We start from the raw sequence: 22072 nt of genomic DNA, 5'->3' as shown, positions 1-22072 counted from the left end.
CGCCCCCTACCTCGTGGCCTCCTCCTTTATTTCTTGACGTAGGGTACAAGTCTCTTGGATCATGTTCGGTGAGAAAATCACGTTCCCGAAGGTTTGATTCCGTTTGGACTCCGTTTGATATTCCTTTTCTTCGAAACCCTAAAATAGGCAAAAAACAGCAATTCTGGGCTGGGCCTCCGGTTAATAGGTTAGTCCCAAAAATAATATAAAAGTGGATAATAAAGCCCAATAATGTCCAAAAAAGTAGATAATATAGCATGGAGCAATCAAAAATTATAGAAACGTTGGAGACGTATCAGTATGAAAGCTGAAGATGTTAAGAATTACCTCCTATTGAAGAAATACATGGTCTTAATTTACCGCCTATCGAAGAAATGCATAATTTTAATCCATCTCCTATTGAAGAAATACATGGTCTTGATAACCTGACACAGGTAGTAAAGGTAAATTCTCTCTATAGATATGATAAAGCTGAAATCCCATTTACTAAGTTCGCTAGCCAATGCTTAGATGAGTTTGATAAATTTATGGTTAAGCAAGAAGACTTCCATGCTTATTTTGGTAGAGAATTAAAACGCAGTGCTGATATGCTTGAACACTTGGGTGATTATATATCTAATGTCAAAGGTGAACTTAAACTTATTAGTAAACATGCTTCTATGGTTACCACTCAAGTAGAACAAGTACTTAAAGATGAAAATGATTTGCTCAATGAATTGAATAGTAAGAATAATGATTTTGCTATTAGAGTGGCTACTAGAACTGGTAAAATGACTCAGGAACCTTTGTATCCTGAAGGCGACCCTAAGAGAATTGAGCAAGATTCTCAGAGAAATAATATAGATGCACCTAGTCCTTCTAAAAGGAAGAAAAAGATGAATGATAGTACTTTGCATGCTTCTAGTGAACCTATTGCTGAAACACCTGAGAATCCAAATGATATTTCTATTTATGATGTTGAAACACAATCTGGTAATGAACCTGAAACTAGTGATAATGTTAATGATAATGTTCATGTTGATTCTCAACCTAATAATGATAATAATATACAAATTGAACATGCTGTTGATCTTGATAACCCACAATCGAAGAATCAACGTTATGATAAGAAAGACTTTGTTGCTAGGAAACATGCTAAAGAAAGAGAACCATGGGTTCAAAAACCAATGCCTTTTGCTCCCAAACCATATCCAAGAAAAAGGATGATGAGGATTTTGCGCGCTTTGTTGAAATGATTAGACCTATCTTTTTGCATATGCGATTAACTGATATGCTTAAAATGAATCCTTAAGCTAAGTGCATGAAAGAAATTGTTACTAATAAAATAAAGATATCGGAAGCTGAAATTTCCACCATGCTTGCTAATTATACTTTTAAGGGTGGAATACCAAAGAAACTTGGAGATCCAGGAGTACCCACTATACCATGCTCCACTAAAAGAAACTATGTTAAAACTGCTTTATGTGATCTTGGAGCCGGTGTTAGTGTTATGCCTCTCTCTTTATATCGTAGACTTGATTTGAATAAGTTGACACCTACTGAAATATCTTTGCAAATGGCTGATAAATCAACTGCTATACCTGTCGGTATTTGTGAGGATGTGCCTGTTGTGGTTGCAAATGTTACTATTTTAACGGACTTTTTTATTCTTGATATTCCCGAGGATGATGGTATGTCTATTATTCTTGGAAGACCCTTTTTGAATACTGCAGGGGCTATTATTAATTGCAACAAAGGCAATGTCACTTTTCATGTTAATGGTATTGAGCATACGGTACACTTTTCGAGGAAACAACCTCAAGTCCACAGCATCAATTCTATTGGAAAAATTCTATCAATTATTTTTGGAGGTTTTTAATTTCCTCTTCCTACTGTAAAGAAGAAATATGATATTCTTATTGTTGGGGATGTGCATGTCCCCGTTGAGGTAACCTACTATTATTTGAAAATTCTCCAGTTCCATGTTATTCGGAATGATTTTGTTAACAAGACTTGATAGTGGATTCCTTTTGATAAGCATGAGATGGATGAATTTAGAAGACAAAACTCTTTGTACCCTCCTTTTACTTTCTGTCATTTATATTAAATAAAGCAAAAATAGTATTTTTTGTTTGTTATCTGAATTATCCGTTCAATATAAAAATACCCCAAAAATAAAAGTTCTCCAAATGCCCTGAAATTTAAATATGTTTTTTTGAAATATTTGAGAATATTTGGCACTGAGAACACAGCAGGGGGCATCGACCTGGCCACGAGGGTGGAGGGCGCGCCCTACCCCCCTGGGTGCGCCCCCTGCCTCGTGGGCCCACGGTGGCCCTCCTCCACTTATTCCTGCACCCACACACTCCTTCTTCCTCCCACAAACACCATTATCCAGCTCAAGCACGAGTTCTAGTTCATTTTGCTGCGATTTTCGATCTCCTTTCTCAAAGCACCTCTCACACAACTGCTTTGGGGGATTGATCCTTGGTTTGTGACTCCTCCAATGGTCCAATTAGTTTTTGTTCTAGTGCTTTATTCATTGCATATTTTTGCTGCTTAGGTGACCCTGTTCTTGGGCTTGCATGTCAAATTTATATAGTTCCAAGTAGTTTTGATGCATGATATAGGCTCTAGGCACTTGTAGGAGTAGTTGCTATCAATTTTGTTGAGTTTGGTTCACTTTTATTTTGAAGTTACTAAAAATTTCAGAATTTTTCAGAAAATAATGAAGAGATTTTTGGGGGGCTCATCGAGCCAAACCTCGAAGGAAAAGCAAAATGAAGAAGCAAAGAAGCCCAAATATAATTTGCCTCACATCACGGAGGTTCGGCCGTGTGAATGGCCTTGTGATGATTTCTTGAGAGCAGCCGAGATTTATGATGATTTTTATGAATTGGCTAAGAATGCCGGCCTCACCAACTTCCTCCGTGACCAACGCGAACAGTATCTCTTACTCACCAATACTTTTGTGCAAAACTTCTACTATTATCCTAGGGAATCACCTCCTTCAGTAGGGTTTCATTTATATGATGTGGTTAAGAAGATGTCACTAGATGAATTTTGTAGGGTTTGCAAAATACCTTTTGAGGGTAGCCTAGAGGAACCACATCGTAAAGATGTGGACGGGTTTATTGACACTATCACTCTAGGGGAAACTAGGAAAGTTTCCGATGCAAGAATCACTAGCATACATTTTCCTGTTTTACGCTACTTTGCAATATTTGCTGGTCGTTGCTTAATTGGTCGCGGAAACTGTGGAAACCTTACTGTTCCTGATATTATTATTTTGTTTCATGGCTTATTCCGTGACCACTCTGTTAGTATGGGCGGTATTATTGCTAAACGATTAAGTCTGAACCGTACAAAGGCCCCATCTTTGGTGGTATCTATACTTCACGCCTTGCTGCATGTTATAACATACCCATTAGGCACTATGAAAAAGAGGAAAAATTGCTGCCTACTATTTATTTAGACCATAGGAGTATGGTAGCGCATGATTTCATTGTAAAGAATAGGGAAGGGGAGCTTAAATACAAATTGTTCTTTGATAAACGTCATCCGGAGACTATCACCTTGCCTGCTCCTTCCTTGTTTGATTTATCTACAGGCCAGTACCTCGTCTCGCCGGAGGATATTCACGCCTACCGGAACCCTACATCAGCCACAGAGCCAGAGTCGGAACCACAAGTTGATCCTCCACGACAGTCTGATTACCAATGGGATCCGGAGATGATTGCCAACCAGTGGCAATCAGAGTCTTCTTCTTCGCAGTACGACCCCAACTACAACTTTGGATATCCGCCAGGCCATCTATGGCATTAGACCAACTTAGGCCAAAAGTCTAAGCTTGGGGGAGTACGTATTTCTCACCGACATTACATTTATGTTCACACACTCATTGCTAGATGTCGATGCTCATACTTTTTCATTGTAATATCCATGCTAGTTTATTTTCCTTTTTATGCTTTCTTCTTGTGTGTTTAATAAACCTTAAGAAAAAACAAAAAAATTAGTTGTAGCTTTTAGCTAGTTTCAATTTCCATGCTTTTAGTAGTACTTAAAAAGAAAACCCAAACAGATTTCCTGTTCTTCTTTTTGCTTGTTGGGAGCTCTCCCGTGTAAATAGTTTTATTTCTTTTCTTTTCTTTGGGGGTCGATAGGAGAAGACCATAATTAAATTGTTGAAGTGGCTCATATATGCATTATTGTTGATCTGACAAAGGAGCCCATATTGCCTTGTCTTCTCCTGTTTATTGAATGCTTGCAGATTCCAGCTTAGTCCAATGCACGTGCACTATTATTATCCACATCATTCGGTCGTGCAAGTCAAAGGCAATTATGAAGATATATGATGGACTGGCTGAGATGAGAAAAGCTGGTATGAACTCGACCTCTCTTGTTTTTGTAAATATGATTAGTTCAGTGTTCCTGTTTCAGCCTATTATGAATAAACATGTTTGCAATGACAACTAGAGATCATAGTTTCTTATGCTATGCTTAACTAGCTAGGATTTTATAATGGTTTAGTTTGCGTGCCAACATGCTATTAAAATGGTTGTGATGTGGTATGATAGGGCGGTATCCTCTTTTGAATGATTCGAGTGGCTTGACTTGGCACATGTTCACGCATGTAGTTGAAACAAAATTAACATAGCTTCTATGATATTTATGTTCATGGTGCATTATATCCTACTCATGCTTGCATTCAGTGTTGATTAATTTTAATGCATGTTCATGACTGTTTTCGCTCTCTAGTTGGTCGCTTCCCAGTCTTTTGCTAGCCTTCACTTGTACTAAGCGGGAATACTGCTTGTGCATCCAACTCCATAAACCCCAAAGTTATTCCATATGAGTCCACCATACCTACCTATATGCGGTATCTACCTGCCGTTCCAAGTAAATTTGTATGTGCCAAACTCAAAACATTCAAATAAACATTCTGTTTTGTATGCTCGAATAGCTCACGTATCAACTAGGTCTGTCCGTATCTTCCATGTTAGGCGGGTTATTCTCAAGAGGAGTGGACTCCGCTCTTCACTCACGAGAAAATGGATGGTCAATGGGATGCCCAGTCCCATGCTTTATGCAAACTAAATCAAAATAATTGCAAACAAAACTCCCCCTGGGACTCTTGTTAGTTGGAGGCACACGTTGTTTCGAGCAAGCCATGGATTGATGCTTGTTGGTGGAGGGGGAGTATAAACTTTACCATTCTGTTTGGGAACCGCCTATAATGTGCGTAGCATGGAAGATATCGCCATCTCTTGGTTGCTATGTTGACAATGAAAGTATACCGCTCAAAATATTATTCATCTCTATTTCAGAACCGAGCTCTGGCACCTCTACAAGTCCCTGCTTCCCTCTGCGACGGGCCTATCTATTTACTTTCATGTTGAGTCATCCTCCTCTTATTAAAAAACACTAGTTGGAGAGCACCACTGTCATTTACATTCATTACTGTTAGTTTACATTGAGTATGACTTGATTGGATCTCTTTTACCATGAATTACAATGTCTAGTCAGTCCTTGATATTTAAAGGTGCTCTGCATTTATGTTTTGTGGTCTCAGAAAGGGCTAGCGAGATACCATCTTGTTATATCATATTATGATTGTTTTGAGAAAGTGTTGTCATCCAAGATTTATTATTATTGCTCGCTAGTTGATTATGCCATTGATATGAGTAGACATGAGACCCATGCGTTATTGTGAATATGGTTAGTATATAATCTTTGCTGAAAACTTGAATGCTGGCTTTACCTATTTACAAGAACAAGAGAAAATAGAGTTTATAAAAGTTTTTCTTTATCACTTTCAGTTTGTCAACTGAATTGCTTGAGGACAAGCAAAGGTTTAAGCTTGGGGGAGTTGATACGTCTCCGCCGTATCTACTTTTCCAAACACGTTTGCCCTTGTTTTGGACTCTAACTTGCATGATTTGAATGGAACTAACCCGGACTGATGCTGTTTTCAGTAGAATTGCCATGGTGTTATTTATGTGCAAAAACAAAAGTTCTCGGAATGACCTGAAACTCCACGGAGCGTCTTTTTGGAAATAATAAAAAATACTGGCAAAAGATCAAGGCCAGGGGCCCCACACCCTAGCCACAAGGGTGGGGGGCGCGCCCCCCTACCTCATGGGCCCCTGGAGCTCCTCCGACCTCAACTCCAACTCTATATATTCACTTTCAGGGAGAAAAAAATCAAGGAGAAGGATTCATCGTGTTTTACGATACAGAGCCACCGCCAAGCCCTAAAACATCTCGGGAGGGCTGATCTAGAGTTCGTTCGGGGCTACGGAGAGGGGAATCCATCGCCATCGTCATCATTAACCTTCCTCCATCACCAATTTCATGATGCTCACTGCCATGCGTGAGTAATTCCATCATAGGCTTGCTGGACGGTGATGGGTTGGATGAGATTTATCATGTAATCGAGTTAGTTTTGTTAGGCTTTGATCCCTAGTATCCACTATGTTCTGAGATTGATGTTGTTATGACTTTTCTATGCTTAATGCTTGTCACTAGGGGCCGAGCACCATGATTTCAGATCTGAACCTATTATGTTTTCATGAATATATGTGAGTTCTTGATCCTATCTTGCAAGTCTATAGTCACGTACTAGGTGTTATGATCCGGCAACCCTGAAGTGACAATAGTCGGGACCACTCCCGATGATGACCGTAGTTTGAGGAGTTCATGTATTCTCTATGTGTTAATGCTTTGGTCCGGTACTGTATTGAAAGGAGGCCTTAATATCCCTTAGTTTCGGCTAGGACCCCGCTGCCACGGGAGGGTAGGACCAAAGATGTCATGCAAGTTCTCCATAAGCACGTATGACTATATTCGGAATACATGCCTACATTATATTGATGAATTGGAGCTAGTTCTATGTCACCCTAGGTTATGACTGTTACATGATGAACCACACCCGGCATAATTCTCTATCACCGATCCATTGCCTACGAACTTTCCATATATTGTTCTTCGCTTATTTACTTTTCCGTTGCTATTGTTACAATCACTACAAAATACCAAAAACTTTACTTTTGTTATCATTACCTTTTTGCTACCGTTACCACTACTATCATATTACTTTGCTACTAAATACTTTGCTGTAGATATTAAGTTTCCAGGTGTGGTTGAATTGACAACTCAGCTGGTAATACTTGAGAATATTCTTTGGCTCCCCTTGTGTCGAATCAATAAATTTGGGTTGAATACTCTACCCTCGAAAACTGTTGCGATCCCCTATACTTGTGGGTTATCAGCAAACAAGTGGCCAAACAAGTACCAAGAAGCCGGGACAGGACTCCAAGTCTATCAATGTCATTCTAAGCAACAATGATGGGGCATCTGGGTATGGTAATCTGTCTACCGTACTTTCAGTTTGTTAGTCCACCGATTGGTGGGTTGACACTGGGGCCAATATTCATGTGTGTACTGATGTGTCTTTGTTTTCTGGCAGCATATAAATACGAAATCCACAGGGATGCTTAGCTTGATTTTAGTGGTACTGCACAAAATGTTCAGATGCTTCGTGTCCTCCATAATAATACTTCATCATGCACAATACATCGAATGGTTCTCTAATCATTCGTCGTCACCTTGAGCCACTGGACTATCAGATGACAAACCCTGCCCGTTCCACAATCATAGGCATTACATATTTTGAATGGGAAAAGCTTGTCAAAGTTGACATTAGTTTAATATATTGGAATTGGAAAACCTTGTCAATTTTTGCTGATTGATGTTAGCCAGAAGACATGCATTTGATATTTTTGAGTGGGACGCCCTTTGCTGTGAGCAACAACGATCGTTTTTTCCTATTCCTGTCTTTAGTTTAGAAGTAAATATTTACTCTGCTGATATGGATAGTCACATGAATGTTGACTTGTGTAAGATATTTTAAGAGTTTGTTCTGAATATTGTCTATGTAATGCTGGGCCTTGTGTTTGATTGCAAAGTTGAGCTTGGAATGTTGTGGCATGCGACATCACGAGCTGTTCACCATGCCTCCTGAGAATAATGCTTCATATTGTTTTGCATGTTGATCTAATGCGAGTGATTTGCTTGTTAGGAATATCGTCCTCTTTCATTGTTTCCGTGCTTAAGAAGTTCATCGTCTCATGTTTCCTTCATAGCCTATATGACAAGTCGGGTAGGTTAGACATGAGACCATATGATCTTCCATCCAACTCATCATCTTAGGCCGTGATTGGATCGTCGTTTTCCAATCAAAACCGCTTGTAAATAAAAGCAGATGGTCTCGGGCGAAGTGCTTGGTTGGTCGATTTCGACTAGTAAAATATACATCGGTCTCTCAAATTACGCGCGTAACCCACCGGTTTTACTTATAGACCTCGGGCCCTCGGTTTATTACGCCTGTATTTTACGCGTTGTTTCCGATGACGAGTAAATTACACTTGTATCTTAATACTGTTGTGAATAAACAAGAGCTCCCAAGCGCGGCCTCACCGTTTCTTGCCGTCTCAGTCTCTTGAAGGTGCTCATAGGTGTCCGATGATCTTGGCTTCCTGAATGAGCAGCAGGCGCTGTATCAGACCATCTGTAGGGCCCGCGAGGCCCTCTCCGTCGTCCTTCGAGTTGTTGCGCTCGCTGTGGCGCCGAGCATTGTTAACATGGTCAATGAACATGAGGATTCAGGAGATGACTTTATTTTGACTAGTTGACAGTACGGACTCACTAGGGCCATAGCAGTACGTACGCAAGTGCCTCCTAATTATGTACAACTATATTTTTTTTGCTTCCTCCTGGTTTCCTGACATCACGGTCCACACCATTGTCAACCTATGTAGTCAATAAACGAGAGAATTGCACAAGGTGTGGCCGACAGCTGGGACCAAGCAGCTCGAGCAGTATTTGAGTTTTTGAGGCGTGAGCACTGTAGAGTTTTTCTTGGTGATGTTTTTGTTGTTGTTCAGAGGAGAGCAGGGTTTTAACTGGGCGGGCTGTGGCCCGTCTAGCCCAGGATAGATATCCATCCCATATATTAATTTTTTTAAGCCCTAAAAAGATATTAATTTTTTTCAAGATGAAAATTGCTAGCCCAGCTATATGTTTTTTTGAGGAATACCCAGGCAAGGTCAACTTGTTTCTCTCCGCCCCGCTGGGCTACAAATCTTTCCTAGGAGGGATGCATTAGGCTTAACAGGAAAATGGGCTTTAAAAAATAATAAATGCAATGTAACAATAAACACTGGGCAGTAACTATAAAAAATGCACCAAGCAAGGAATTAGTTTATAATCTTAATTTTTAATTGTTGCACGCGCAATGTTTCGTTAGATTTTTATGTAATACAAATTTATATTTAATCTGACTAGAAATTTCAGGATAAAAATATTTCGGATCCCATCAAAATGTGGGAAATTTTATCGAGTTATGTATTGAACGGTTGGTTGAAATTATTAATCATTGTCCTAGCTAGAAAATGGGTTGTACTTTTAATAAACTGTAAACGGGCTGTAGTAAATTCCATTAGAATTCAAAAATGGGCTATAAGTTCTCTCCCACACACTTGTGGGCCTACTAAGTTGACGCGTCCCCTAAAAGAATAAGTTGACGCGTATGCCAGGCTTTGTGAACTTATTATAGTCAATACACGGTTCTAGCAGCAGTGGTCGTTGGATGTCCATCCAACGGATGCCATGCTTCTTCTTCAATCTCGGATATTCTAGCTTCACCTGCCCAAAAAATGATTCCTCCCCCTGACATCTGGGGCGCACCGTTTCAGAAGCTGGCCTGTGGGCCTACTAAGTTGACGCGTACCAAGGGCTTTATCAAATTAGTCAATATGAACGATTCTAGCTGCAGTGACCGTATGATGTCCATCCAATGGCTGTAGTGCTTCTTCAACCTCTGGTCTTCTTGCTCCAGCCGCCCAAAGTAGCACCGGTCAAGCCGCGTGCTCGTGCCTCTCGTGGCCGACTGTGATGCCGCGGAGGCCTCACCGCCCCTACTACTCCCAGCGCTGGCCAGGCCATCCCTCTACTCACCCACACCCCTTGTTATTCCGTGGCGACGGCAGCCTCACACCGCAGCCGAACTAGTGAACCCTCATACTCCTCTCTGCGCGGGCTTCCACTGTCACGTCTTCCCTGGCTCCACATCGTCCCCTTCCTAGGCCTCGCCGTCGTCCACTGCCCTGGTGCTCTCGGCGCGGCGTGGTCAATATGGTCAAGGAACAGCTTCCATCGGATGTGGACTATACGTGGAGAGACTGACAGATGGGTCCACGATGGCAGCAAGGAAGTGCCTCCTTATTACGCGGAAAATAATGATTCCTCCACCTGACAGCAGGGACCCACCGGACAGGCCACCGTATTTCATGAAAAAAACCGTTTGCCCCCTGACTACTTGGACACACTGGACGGGCCACCGTATTGCACGAAAAAATCGATCCCCCCGCTGCCAGCTCAGACCCACTGGAAGTGCCTCCTTATTACGCACAAAAAAATGAATACTCCCCCTGCTGGTTGGGACCCACCTTGGTGGGAGGCTGACTTGTGGGCCTACTAAGTTGACAGGGACGGAGTGCTTTGTCAACTTAGTCAATATGAATGATTCTAGCTCTAGTGACCGTACGATGTTCATCCAACAGCCGTAGTGCTCCTTCAACCTCTGGTCTTGTTGCTCCAGCTGCCCAAACTAGCGCCAGTCGTGCCGCATGCTCCTGCCTCCCGTGGCCCGCTGTGCTGCCACGGAGGCCTCACCGCCCCCTACTATTCCCACCGCTGGTCAGGCCATCCCTCTACTCACCCACACCCCCTGTTATTCTGAGGTGATGGAAGCCTCACACTGCAGCGAACTAGTGAACCCTCGTACTCCTCTACGCATGGGCATCCACTGCCGCGTCTTCCCAAGCTCCGCGTCGTCCCCTTCCTAGGCCTCGCCGTCGTCCACCACCTGGGTGCTCTCGGCGCGATGTGGTCAACGTGGTCAAGGAACGGCTTCCATCGGAAGTGGACTGTACGTGGAGAGGCTGAAAACTGGGTCCACGGCCGCAGCAAGGAAGTGCCTCCTTATTACACGCAAAATAATTATTCCTCCACCTGATAGCGGGGACCCACCGGACGGGCCACAGTATTACGCAAAAACAACGTTTCCCCCTGACTGTTGTGACCCACCAGCTACATCTTCGCACACAAGGAAGTGCGTCCGGGCAAAAAAACGATTCAGCCCCCTGACTGCTGGGATCCACCAGCTACATCTTCGCACGCAAGGAAGTGCCTGACAGTCGGGACCCACCTGGTCGAAGCGTACGTAGCGTTGTCATTCTGGTCGCGAACGTGTACGTACATACTGGTCAATGTAGAGGCGTGCACGTGTCGTAGTAGAGGCGCGCACGTAGCATGTACACGTACGTACAGCGGCCAGTGCACAAGAAAGAAAATACGGCCACGTACGTACATACAGGAGGGGTCTCGAATGCCTACTCGCGCGTACGTACGGTCAGGGCTCGTGTACATGGTTGGGTCGGAATGGAGAAACATCGTCGTCGTCGTTTTCATGGGGAGTCAACCGGCTGGGTCGCAATGGAATGCGTCGTCATGTTCATCGGGAGAGCCTGGACGGAACAGCCGATGGAAACGAGGCCTAGCGTACCGCAGAACGGAGGAAACAACCTTGTGTTTGACCGGCCATGTTTGAAACGGGATCCAGTTCATCGGGAGGGGTCTCGCGTACCGCAAAATGGAGGAAATGGATCTCCTATGGTAGAAACGGGGGTCCTGTTGATCGGGAGGGGTGTGGCGTACCGCAAAACGGAGGAAACAGACTTGTGTTGGAGCGCTACGGTCGAAACGGGGGTCCTGTTCATCGAGAGGGGTGTGGCGTACTGCAAAACGGGACTCCACGGGATACTGTTCATCTCCACCGTCGACCCCCTCCAGCCTCCACGGGCTACTGCTCATCCACCGTTGACCTCCTCCAGCCTCCACCTGCGACTGTTTATCCACGGGCTCCTGTTCATCCAGCCTCCACCGCGCGCTACTCCACCGGCTACTGTTCAACTAGCCCTCTCCACGGGCTCCTGTTCAACCACCCCTCCACGGGCTATTGTTCATCCTACCCTCCATCGTCTACTATTCGTCCTGCCCTCCACCGGGTGGTCCTGTTCATCCTACCCTCCACGGGGTCCTGTTTATCCAGCCCCAACCGGCTCGATCGATCAGGGTACTATTCATCCAGAGGCAACACCACGAGGTCCTGTTCATCCACCCCCCCGGTGCAACGCTCACTTTTCATCCAGAGGCAGCATTGATCGGCTTCAGTTAGCAGAAGTAGCGAAGCAATCGCTCAATCGGGTTTAGTCAACTGCCATCGATCGATCTCTCGGGTTCAGTAACGCGTAGCCTGCAGTGCAATCGCTCGGGTTCATATACATCCCAACGCCTCGCTCGAGTTCAGTTAGAGCCCAACGTCTCACACACACGTGCGTACGTACGACAGAAACGTGCATCGCTCGGCCCCCCAACCACCCACCGTAACCGGGGACTCCCCGATATTTTTCGCGCACTCGCTTCTACCACGGTTTTTTCCGTCATGGACGGCCCAAAGAATGTCATGCAACTGCGTCTCCGCCCCGCCCAGGATGAAAAGCCCATTTTTTTCATGATTTTTTGTCATAGAAGTAGGACCCCACCACATCTATGATGATACCGGGTTTTGACACAATTATCGTCATAGAAGTGTCATAAGTATGACATAATTTTTTTCGTTCGGCCCAAAATGTCACGGATGTGTCTTTTTTTTGTAGTGTCTGCCCGGTCACAATATCGAACCGTTTTGTATGCCATCCCGTGTTTCGAGATATGATTTCCATTGGCATGTCTTGTCAAAGCAGAGATCGTGTCCCCTTATTGCGGGATTCTCATCAATACGGGAATGGGTAACCCAACCGTGTCGTTTACACAGCCCTTGGGAATAGGTGAGTTTTATGGCGAGTAGGGAGGTGTTTGATATTCGCGGCCTTTATAAGGGATAAGGATTCGTCCTCACTCACCCCTGCCTTCTCCTTCCTCTGCCCATCCATTCTTGAGCTCCAGCGCCCAAGCCATAGCTTCCCCCACCGGAGAAAACACTCCAACCATGTCTGCATCCGGAGCTGGTGGCAAGTGGATGGCTTCCTCTGTTAAGAAGAAAGTCATCAAGGAGCTTCGAGAGGCCGGATACCTGGCCAAGGAGATCGTTCACCGTCTCCCGGCCGAGCGACAGATCGTCCCTACCCTAGAGCCCCATGAGAGGGTTGTGTTTCTCACACATTTCGTCTGCGGGCTGGGTTTCCCTCTCCACCCGTTTGTCCATGGACTGATATTTTACTACGGGCTGTACTTCCATGATCTAGCCCCCATCTTTATCCTCAACATCTCGACATTTATAGTCGTTTGCGAGGCCTTTCTCCGGATCCCGCCTCACTACGGCCTATGGCTGAAGACTTTCAATGTAAAGCCGAAGGTGGTGAGAGGCCAACAAGCAGAGTGCGGAGGAGCCATGGTGGGAAAGATGCCCAATGTTACATGGCCCGAAGGCTCCTTTGTGGAGACGGTGAAGGGGTGGTAGTCGGGGTGGTTCTACATCACCGAGCCACGCGACACCAACTGGGCAGCGACCTCTGTATTTCGATCCGGAGCTCCGCTACGGCTCACCTCCTGGGAAGAAAAGGACCTAACTCGGGGCTCTTCGAGCGAGCTGACTGGGCTCCAGATGTGCATTCAGAACATGATAACCAAGAGGATCAAACTTGTCAATGTGATCCAGGTTATGCTCATTCGCCGGATCCTTCCATGCCAACGCCGGACTTGCTATTTGTCGGAGTTCGATCCGACCAAGCACCAGACGCTACTAGAGCTCTTCGGCATGACGCACGAAGATATCTGGAAAGTGCTCTTCAAGGCCGGCGAGACACCACCGCCCACAGCCGAAGACCCTGGGCTCAGCTTAAAATGCCAGGCCAATTCAGTATGTTCTTTCATGTATTCAAGGTATAGCCTTTACTGGCATATTTTGAGAAGGAGTCTAAGCCTTCCTATCAATTTTTAGGCCTGAATCGACATAGCAGGGTGGATTAATAGTCAAGCTCCACTCCCCGAAGAAGAGGAAACCCCACTCCTGGCGAAGATGATATTGCCGGCGCATTATGATGTGCCAGAGAAGAAGGCCAAGAAGACGGCCAAAGGGACCAGGAGTGGCCTTCGCCGAAAGGGTGCTTTGGACATGTCGTCCAAAGATGAGACTGGCTCTTCGGCCGCCGAAGACGACGGCAAGGAGGAGGAAGAAGGCGGCTCACCCTGGTGGGGGAAAGAAGAAAAGGGAGGCCTCCACGAATCTGGAGGCGAAGGCGCCCAAGAGAGGGAAGGGCTCCCTTGCGGATAACTCCACACGGGATGTCGAAAGCAGTCTGGAGCGAATGCCCCGGACCAAGCCTCGGGCTGCCTCGCAAGTACCAAAACCCTATGTGCCTCCCAATACCTAGCCTTTCTAGTTTCTAATATTAATATGTTTAAACTATGCCATTATAGTCTAGCCACGGCTCCCGGCGATCCTCGACAGAGGGTTCGCTAGACTCAAAGGAGATGGCTAGCATGTCTCCACTGCCCGCTCACTCTGCCTCACCCAAGGGTGATGATGAGGTGGTGTCCCAAAGGACCTTCCCAGACCAGGGGGAGATTCTAGAAATTGTTAAGGTGGCGCCCCAGGATGACTCCCCGACCGCCGGACACATGGGGGAAAAGCCCCAATGGGGACTGGCAATGGGGGCCAAGTTCCATTCGGCCCTCAGGCGGATACCATTCCGGAGACCTACAAGGCTCCGGAGTCCAGCGAACGTCCTTCCCCGAAAGGAGGAGGTGTGCCTGTTCTGCCGATGACCTCTGTCCAACCAGAGGCACCGGATAATCTGCTGGAAGCGCTGTGAGGCACCTCCATTGTGGATGAGCATCGTGTCCTTATGGGTACGGTGATCGAAAAGGTTCAGACCGCCAAAAGTGGACTGACCGAGGCCTGCGCTAGCCTTTTAACAGGCTTTTAGGTAACAATTGTAGAAAAAATATCACAATGTGGACAATAGCCCCTGATGATCTGTTCGGTGTCCGAAAAGGAAAAGCCGAACAGGGGATCAAAATAATTTTCACAGGAGTCTAACATAAGAGGTCTATGTGAATAAGCAGCCGTCGCTGCTGGCTACTGCTGCTCATACTGCGGAGGTCTCTGGACTGAAGCAGCACTTGGAGCGGGCCGAGAAAGAGCTTGGTCTCGTGAAGAAGCAGCTGGAGGACAACCAAGGTATGTAGTAACCTGGGTGTATATTTTGGCAGGATGAATGTTTCGTGCTGAATGCCATGAACTTTATTAGGGGCCACGATCGAGGGCAAAGAGGCCAAGGAACATGCTGCGCGCGAGAAGCACGAGGCCCGGGTCAGCGAGGTCCAGCAAGAGCTCCAGGACGCCGTCAAGAAGTACGTGTCCTTGGAGCGAGATTCTAAGACGCAAGCATCTGAACTTGCGAAGGCCCGCCAGAGCACACAAGAGGCTCGAGCCGAAGCCCAGAGCGCCCTTCAGGAAATCCAGGCGGCCCGGAAGATAGCGGTGGGTAAGGCTTTCAATATGCAAAGCAAGTCTATGAAGGAAGCGTTCCTTTTACTTACCCGAATTTTGAGCTCTCCTGGGGCGTTTACAGATTTGCCGCGCAACGTATCAGACGCTGCTGAGTTCTATCGAGCCAAAGAAGGGAGTTCTACAGAGAAGCTGTTCTGGTCTCAATATCTTGGACCCAAACATCCGGTGTCCTTCAGCGACCAGCTAAAATAGTTGGTCGAGCTGCACATGGCGGCCGAGCTAGCCATGAAGGAGCTGATAGTCCGACTATGGCCTACCGTGCCGATACCCAGCAGCTACTTCGGACTTGTGAAGCGGCTTGTTGATGCCTGCCCCCGGCTTGAGGTGATAAAGCAGTCGGTCTGTATCGAAGGTGCACGGATGGCCTTTGCCCGTGTCAAAACGCACTGGGCAAATATGGATGCCATGAAGCTATTGACCAAGGGGGCGCCTGAGGGCAAGGAGCACCGCCGACCCGAGTTGTATTTTGATGGTGTCCTGGAGGGATCGCGCATTCTTGCAAATCACTGTGCGAAAGACACTATTTTTAAATGAATGTATTCGAGCTCCCTCTGCCTTGTATGATAAAACAAAATGTTTATGCAATATAATGCTTGTTATGTTTTTAAATTTTTACTTCCTGTACGGCCGTGTTGTATGAAATCTGAGGGTTGACCAGTCGTTGGCTTCTACCCCCATGTAGGTAGTATGGGGGTGTTCGGGATGGAATCTAAACAATCTTGATCCAATTAGATGGTCCTTGAAGGAGTTGTTTAGCGCAACGAACCAGGCAACTAGACTATGCAGCTATAACACCCTCACTTAGCCATAGGAGTGCGACAATAAAAACATGGGCCCAACCCCTAGTATGCGAACTAGAGTGCTATAAGCATCTGATCGGGAAGTACCAATCCTTCGCGTAATGCGGAAGAAATCTCCAGCGATCTACAACCTCCGAACAGCTGACCGGCTCTTGCCGCATCATGACAGTCAGTTTTTGGATTTCTCTACTGAGGTGCTCCTTTGGATAATCCAAGGCACAATCACAGTAGTTCTCCCTTTACTACCTTAGCCGATATAGCGGAATGTAAGGTAGCATGCACAGGAGCCGGACAACCCAACTATTGACCAAAGACATGATCCGGAGCCAATGTATATAATGCTAAATTCGAGGTGCCGAACTATACTTATAAAAAGTGTTCGGACTTTTGTTGCCATAATGTGGGTGATATGAAGCCCCTGGCAAACATCAAACGTACCCAAGTGTACGGGTGCTACCTGATAGGGTTATCCACAGGGGCGCTAAAAAAGAGAAAGAAAACAGAAAAGGTACGAAGGTAAAAAGTTGGGGTCGTACAGCTCCAGCCGCAAACTGTTCTCATTGTAATTTAATTAGTACGTCAAGGCGCATTGATACACGTAGTGCGATAAGCAACAGGCTATTTGACATGCCAAAACCAATGGAGAGTTGCATGTGGGTCCTGAAAACATGTATGGTTGTCGTTAACGGAATCACCTAAAAAGTACCCCATATGTCTGCGTTTCTCGCCGTCTTGGTGTGTTTATCCTTCAAGAGGACGGATGATCAGACCACCAGATGGTGCCTATGGGATTGAAACCTGAAAAGGAAACAAGTAAAAGTGAAATTATGTGTCTATTCGATGTCGGTTGAGCCATACTATGGACCACAAGCTAGCTATGCCTCCGTCGATGCCCATGGAATTTTGAGTGCGTAGTTATGTACGCGCGGCACAAATGTCGCCACTTGATTGGGACTGAGACGGAGGCCGGATTGCTAGTCTAGCTGCTGACGAGCCGAGCTCTCCTGCTGCAGAGTAGTTCGGACCCTCTTAACGGTGTCCGTAGGCTCAGTAGTCGAATTAAGATTCTGCTTGAGAAGGCCGCTCTGTACTTCTGCTACTAAGTCAGCTGTGTGCTCTTCTGTACGGCGGGAGCGTTCCGTATTTCCATTAACGGTTATGATGCCACTTGGACCGGGCATATTGAGCTTGAGATAAGCATAGTGTGGTACTACATTGAATCGAGCAAACGCAGTTCGTCCGAGCAGTACGTGATAGCCGCTGCAGAAGGGGACGATATCGAAGATTAACTCCTCGCTTCGGAAGTTGTCCAAAGATCCGAAGACAACCTCTAACGTGATTGAGCCTGTACAGCGAGCCTCTACGCCTGGTATGACTCCTTTGAAGGTAGTCCAGGTGGGCTTGATCCGTGATGGGTTAATGCCCATTTTTCATGCTGTATCCTGACAGAGCAGATTGAGGCTGCTACCGCCGTCCATAAGGACGCGAGTCAGGTGGAACCCATCAATTATTGGGTCTAGGACTAGTGCGGCTGAGCCACCATGACGGATACTGGTCGGATGATCCCGGCGATCAAAGGTGATGGGGCATGACGACCATGGATTAAATTTTGGGGCGACTGGCTCTATCGCGTAGACGTCCCTGAGCGCATCCTTGCGCCCCCTCTTGGGGATGTGGGTAGCGTATATCATGTTCACCGTTTTGACCTGAGGGGGAAACTTCTTCTATCCCCCTGTGTTCGGTTGCTGGGGCTCTTCGTCATCATCCTCGCTTTGCGATCCCTTTTCCCTATTCTCAGCGTTTAATTTGCTGGCTTGTTTAAAAACCCAGCAATCTCTATTTGTATGATTGGGTGGTTTGTCTGGGGTGCCATGAATCTGGCATGGATGATCAAGTATGCGGTCCAAGCTGGATGGGCCTGAATTGTTCTTTTGGAACGGCTTCTTCCGCTGACCGGACATAGAGCCCCTGAATCCGGCATTGACTGCTGTGTCCTCGGTGTTATCACTGTTGTTTCGACGCTTGCATCTGTTGCGTCGAGACTTGTCTTTGCTAGTTTTAGCTTCAGGGGTGCCGGCGTCGCTTACATTATTTTTGCTACAGGGCAACCAACTGTCCTCGCCCGCACAAAAGCGGGATATGAGTGCCGTGAGGGCTGCCATGGATTTTGGCTTTTCTTGGCTGAGGTGGCGAGCAAGCCATTCGTCACGGATGCTGTGTTTGAAGGCTGCTAGGGCTTCGGCATCCGGACAATTAACGAGTTGGTTCTTTTTAGTTAAGAACCTAGTCCAGAATTTACTGGTGGACTCTCTGGGCTGTTGAACTATGTGGCTTAAGTAATTAGTGTCCGGAGGTCGAACATATGTACCCTGGAAGTTATCGAGGAAGGCCTCTTCCAAGTCCTCCCAGCTGACAATAGAATTTGCAGGCAGACTATTGAGCCAGTGCCGAGCTGGCCCCTTCAGTTTTAATGGGAGGTATTTGATGGCGTGGAGGTCATCGCCGCGGGCCATATGAATGTGGAGAATGAAGTCTTCGATCCACACCACAGGGTCCGTGGTTCCATCGTATGATTCTATATTCATGGGTTTGAACCCTTCTGGGAATTCGTGATCCAGGACCTCATTAGTGAAGCAATGAGGGAGTGCGGCGCCTCTATATCGGGCCATATCGCGACGTAGCTCTGATGGAGTCCGTCTGCGGTTTTCAGCCCGCGCATGACTAAGTTTGTCACGTCCGAATAGGTGGCCGTTGTCGTGTGTCGAGGCACGTCCTCGTGATCTGTAGATTTATCTGGTATGTCCTGCTTTATTGTTCAGGTTTTGCCTGAGGTCATATGTATGACCGTGGGCTAATTTACCTCTACATGTGCGATGAGGTAGGGCTTGCTGGTGTTCGGCATGAGTTGTCGTTTTGTCCCAACCACGTGGTGGTCGGTCAGCCGCATTGTACGATGGAAGTATGTATTCCGGCGCCTCCTCATCAAAATGAGGTAGCAATTTGCGCTTTGGGTAGCTTTTGGTTGGGCGCTTGAGGCCTTATTCTTCGGCTGCTAGGACATCGGTCCATTTATTATTGAGCAGATCTTGGTCAGCTTGAAGCTGCTGCTGCTTCTTTTTCAGGCTCCTTGCAGTGGCGATTAGATGGCGTTTGAAGCGCTCCTGCTCAAGAGGTTCCTCAGGCATGATGAAATTGTTGGTGCCGAGGCTCACCTCATCCTCGGAGAGTGGAAGATAACTTCCGTCCTATGAGTCTTCATGCGTACCAGGGCTAGCCTGCCCATCTTCCCGTTCATCTTGTTCATTAGCTGTTTCAACGGGGTCTTCGTTGTCTTCGGCACCTTCTGAAGTGTTATCTTCTCCTGTGCCGGTGTTGCTGTCTTTGCTGCGGCGTGACATAGAGCGGCGCTGCTGACGTTGGCGCTTGGATTTTATTTTGGAAGATTTATCCTCAGCTGGATCTTCCTTGTCATCGCTGTTGGGGATATTACTACTGGAGGTAAACCGGCCTCATGTAGCCAGGTTGATTCTTTGAAGATTAGAAGCCCATGAAGATGTAAAGATGCTAGCACTTTACGGAGGGCCCAAAGGCGAGTTACAGTATGTAAATGTAAACCGGCCTAGTCATGTAACTTGTATAGTAAGATAGAAAGAGAGAGGCCGAACCGAATACATTTATAAACCGGCTTCGGGACTCTGTAGCCCAGCGGGCGTCAACCTATGTATATAAAGGGATGACCCAGCCGCGGTTTAGGGACAGACCACAACAACTCGAGAGCCAGACAAAGCGGATTCGCTCCCTGGCCTTCGAAACCCTAGCAATACCAATCATAACTAAACATAGGCTTTTACCTTCATCGAAGGGGCCGAACTAGTATAAACTCCCATGTCCCCTTGTCCGTTTTAACCCCTTTAAGCTAACCCATTGCGAAGGCTCCACGACTAATTCCTTTCAAGAGGACATCTGCCGTGAAAACCCATGACAGTTGGCGCCCACCGTGGGGCTATCGCACGATGGTTTTGAGTTCTTGAAGGGCAGCTTCGATGGACTCAAGGGATACGCTGTGGGCCGGATGACGAAGAGTCGCCGCGACAAGCTCTACATTGACAATGCAGGATGGGGTCCCGAGGCCGATTCAATCGAATACGGGTACCGGGTCCCCTTTGGAGGGATTGACGTCTTCATCGGCAAGATCGGCGAACCGGCCCCCGAGCTAGACATCTGCACCGACATCATCGAAATGGCTCGGCGTGCAAGTTCTTCGCCGGTTCAGCCCGAGGCCAGGCATGTTTTGGTAGGTGTCGTCGATGGATCAGGGTATGATGACAGACCGGTGTCCGATGGAGAAACCGTAGTCTGCTCTGATGACGAGTCTTCTAGAGAAACCAAATCGCTTTACTAGTTGCAGGACGGCCGAATTGAGGGAGGATCCGAGGGCAACAGTATTCTGGATTCCCCAAGTTTGCCAAACCGGGCTGCCATCTTCATGGCCAGCACACAATCGGCGCCTCATTCATCTGCCGCCACAGCAGTGCTCTTAGGTTCAACAACGGGCACACCAGCAGGGGCAGGAAGCTCGACGCCGCCTCCGGCCCAAGTCTTGTTTGATTTGTTCGACGCTCTGGCAACATTGATGTCCGCGGAGGTAGACGCGGCAGCCAGGGATCAGCATGATGCGGAGATTGCAAAGGTGAAAGATCAGTTAGCCCAGGCCAAAGCAGACCTGGCAGTAGAGAACGCCAGGATGGCTACGGAGCGGGCCGAGTTGGAAGCACGGGCTTACCGGATTAGACTGGATCAGAATGCTTCAAGGAAGTTAAGAGAAGAAGGTACCGATCACGTCTCCCATCGGTTTATGAGCCGCAAAATCATTTCAACACGCCAGGTGCAGGAGCTGGTAACCAACCCACACTAAACCGGGCGGGGGCGCCGGGAGCAGGAGCACCGGTTCAGCCGCGCATGTCGGACCTGCTTCGCCAGAACAACATTGTACCATCAATGTCGCCCGGGCATTATTCCAACCCATTGGACAACATTGTGGCCGCTGCGTCACGCCTGGCGCACCTCCCAACCAACAGCGAGTCACCAGTTTAAGTGGAAGCACGTCGGGCCAGGGATCTCCTTCAGACAGTACTAAATCAATAGCAAGCATATTCACACAGCCGTGAGAGGATTCACTCCACTCCTCGCCCAAGCCGGAGTTATAGAAGACACGTGGCAGACGAACCGGCCATGTCCACTAGTGCACGCCGACGAAATTCGCCACGAGGGAACAACCCGGCGAGGGGAGGTGCTAATGCACAAGATGTTGTGGACCATGGCCGCGCACGTCGAGAGGCCGAGTTGACAGCTCAACACGAGGCACGACAGCATACTCCGGTTCACCCCACTGCCTCCGTGGAGCCAGGGGTGATGTTCAGTTCCTTAGGGGTACCGTGTAAGGTACCAAATTATACCACCGATTTGCAGCCAGAGGAGTGGGTGGAGAGCTATGAGATGGCAATGGAGATGTTAGACGTGGACGAGGCGGTGTGTGCTAAATATTTCACCATGATGTTGGAAGGAACAGCTCGCACTTGGTTAAAGAGCTTGCCGACCAACTCTATTGGATCATGGGCCGAACTGAAGCACCGGTTTATCCAGAACTTCAAGCATA

The sequence above is a fragment of the Triticum dicoccoides genome, chromosome 5A (assembly GCF_002162155.2).
Source record: "Triticum dicoccoides isolate Atlit2015 ecotype Zavitan chromosome 5A, WEW_v2.0, whole genome shotgun sequence".
In the NCBI taxonomy this organism is placed as follows: Eukaryota; Viridiplantae; Streptophyta; class Magnoliopsida; order Poales; family Poaceae; genus Triticum; species Triticum dicoccoides.
Note: the sequence above shows the minus strand (reverse complement) of the source record.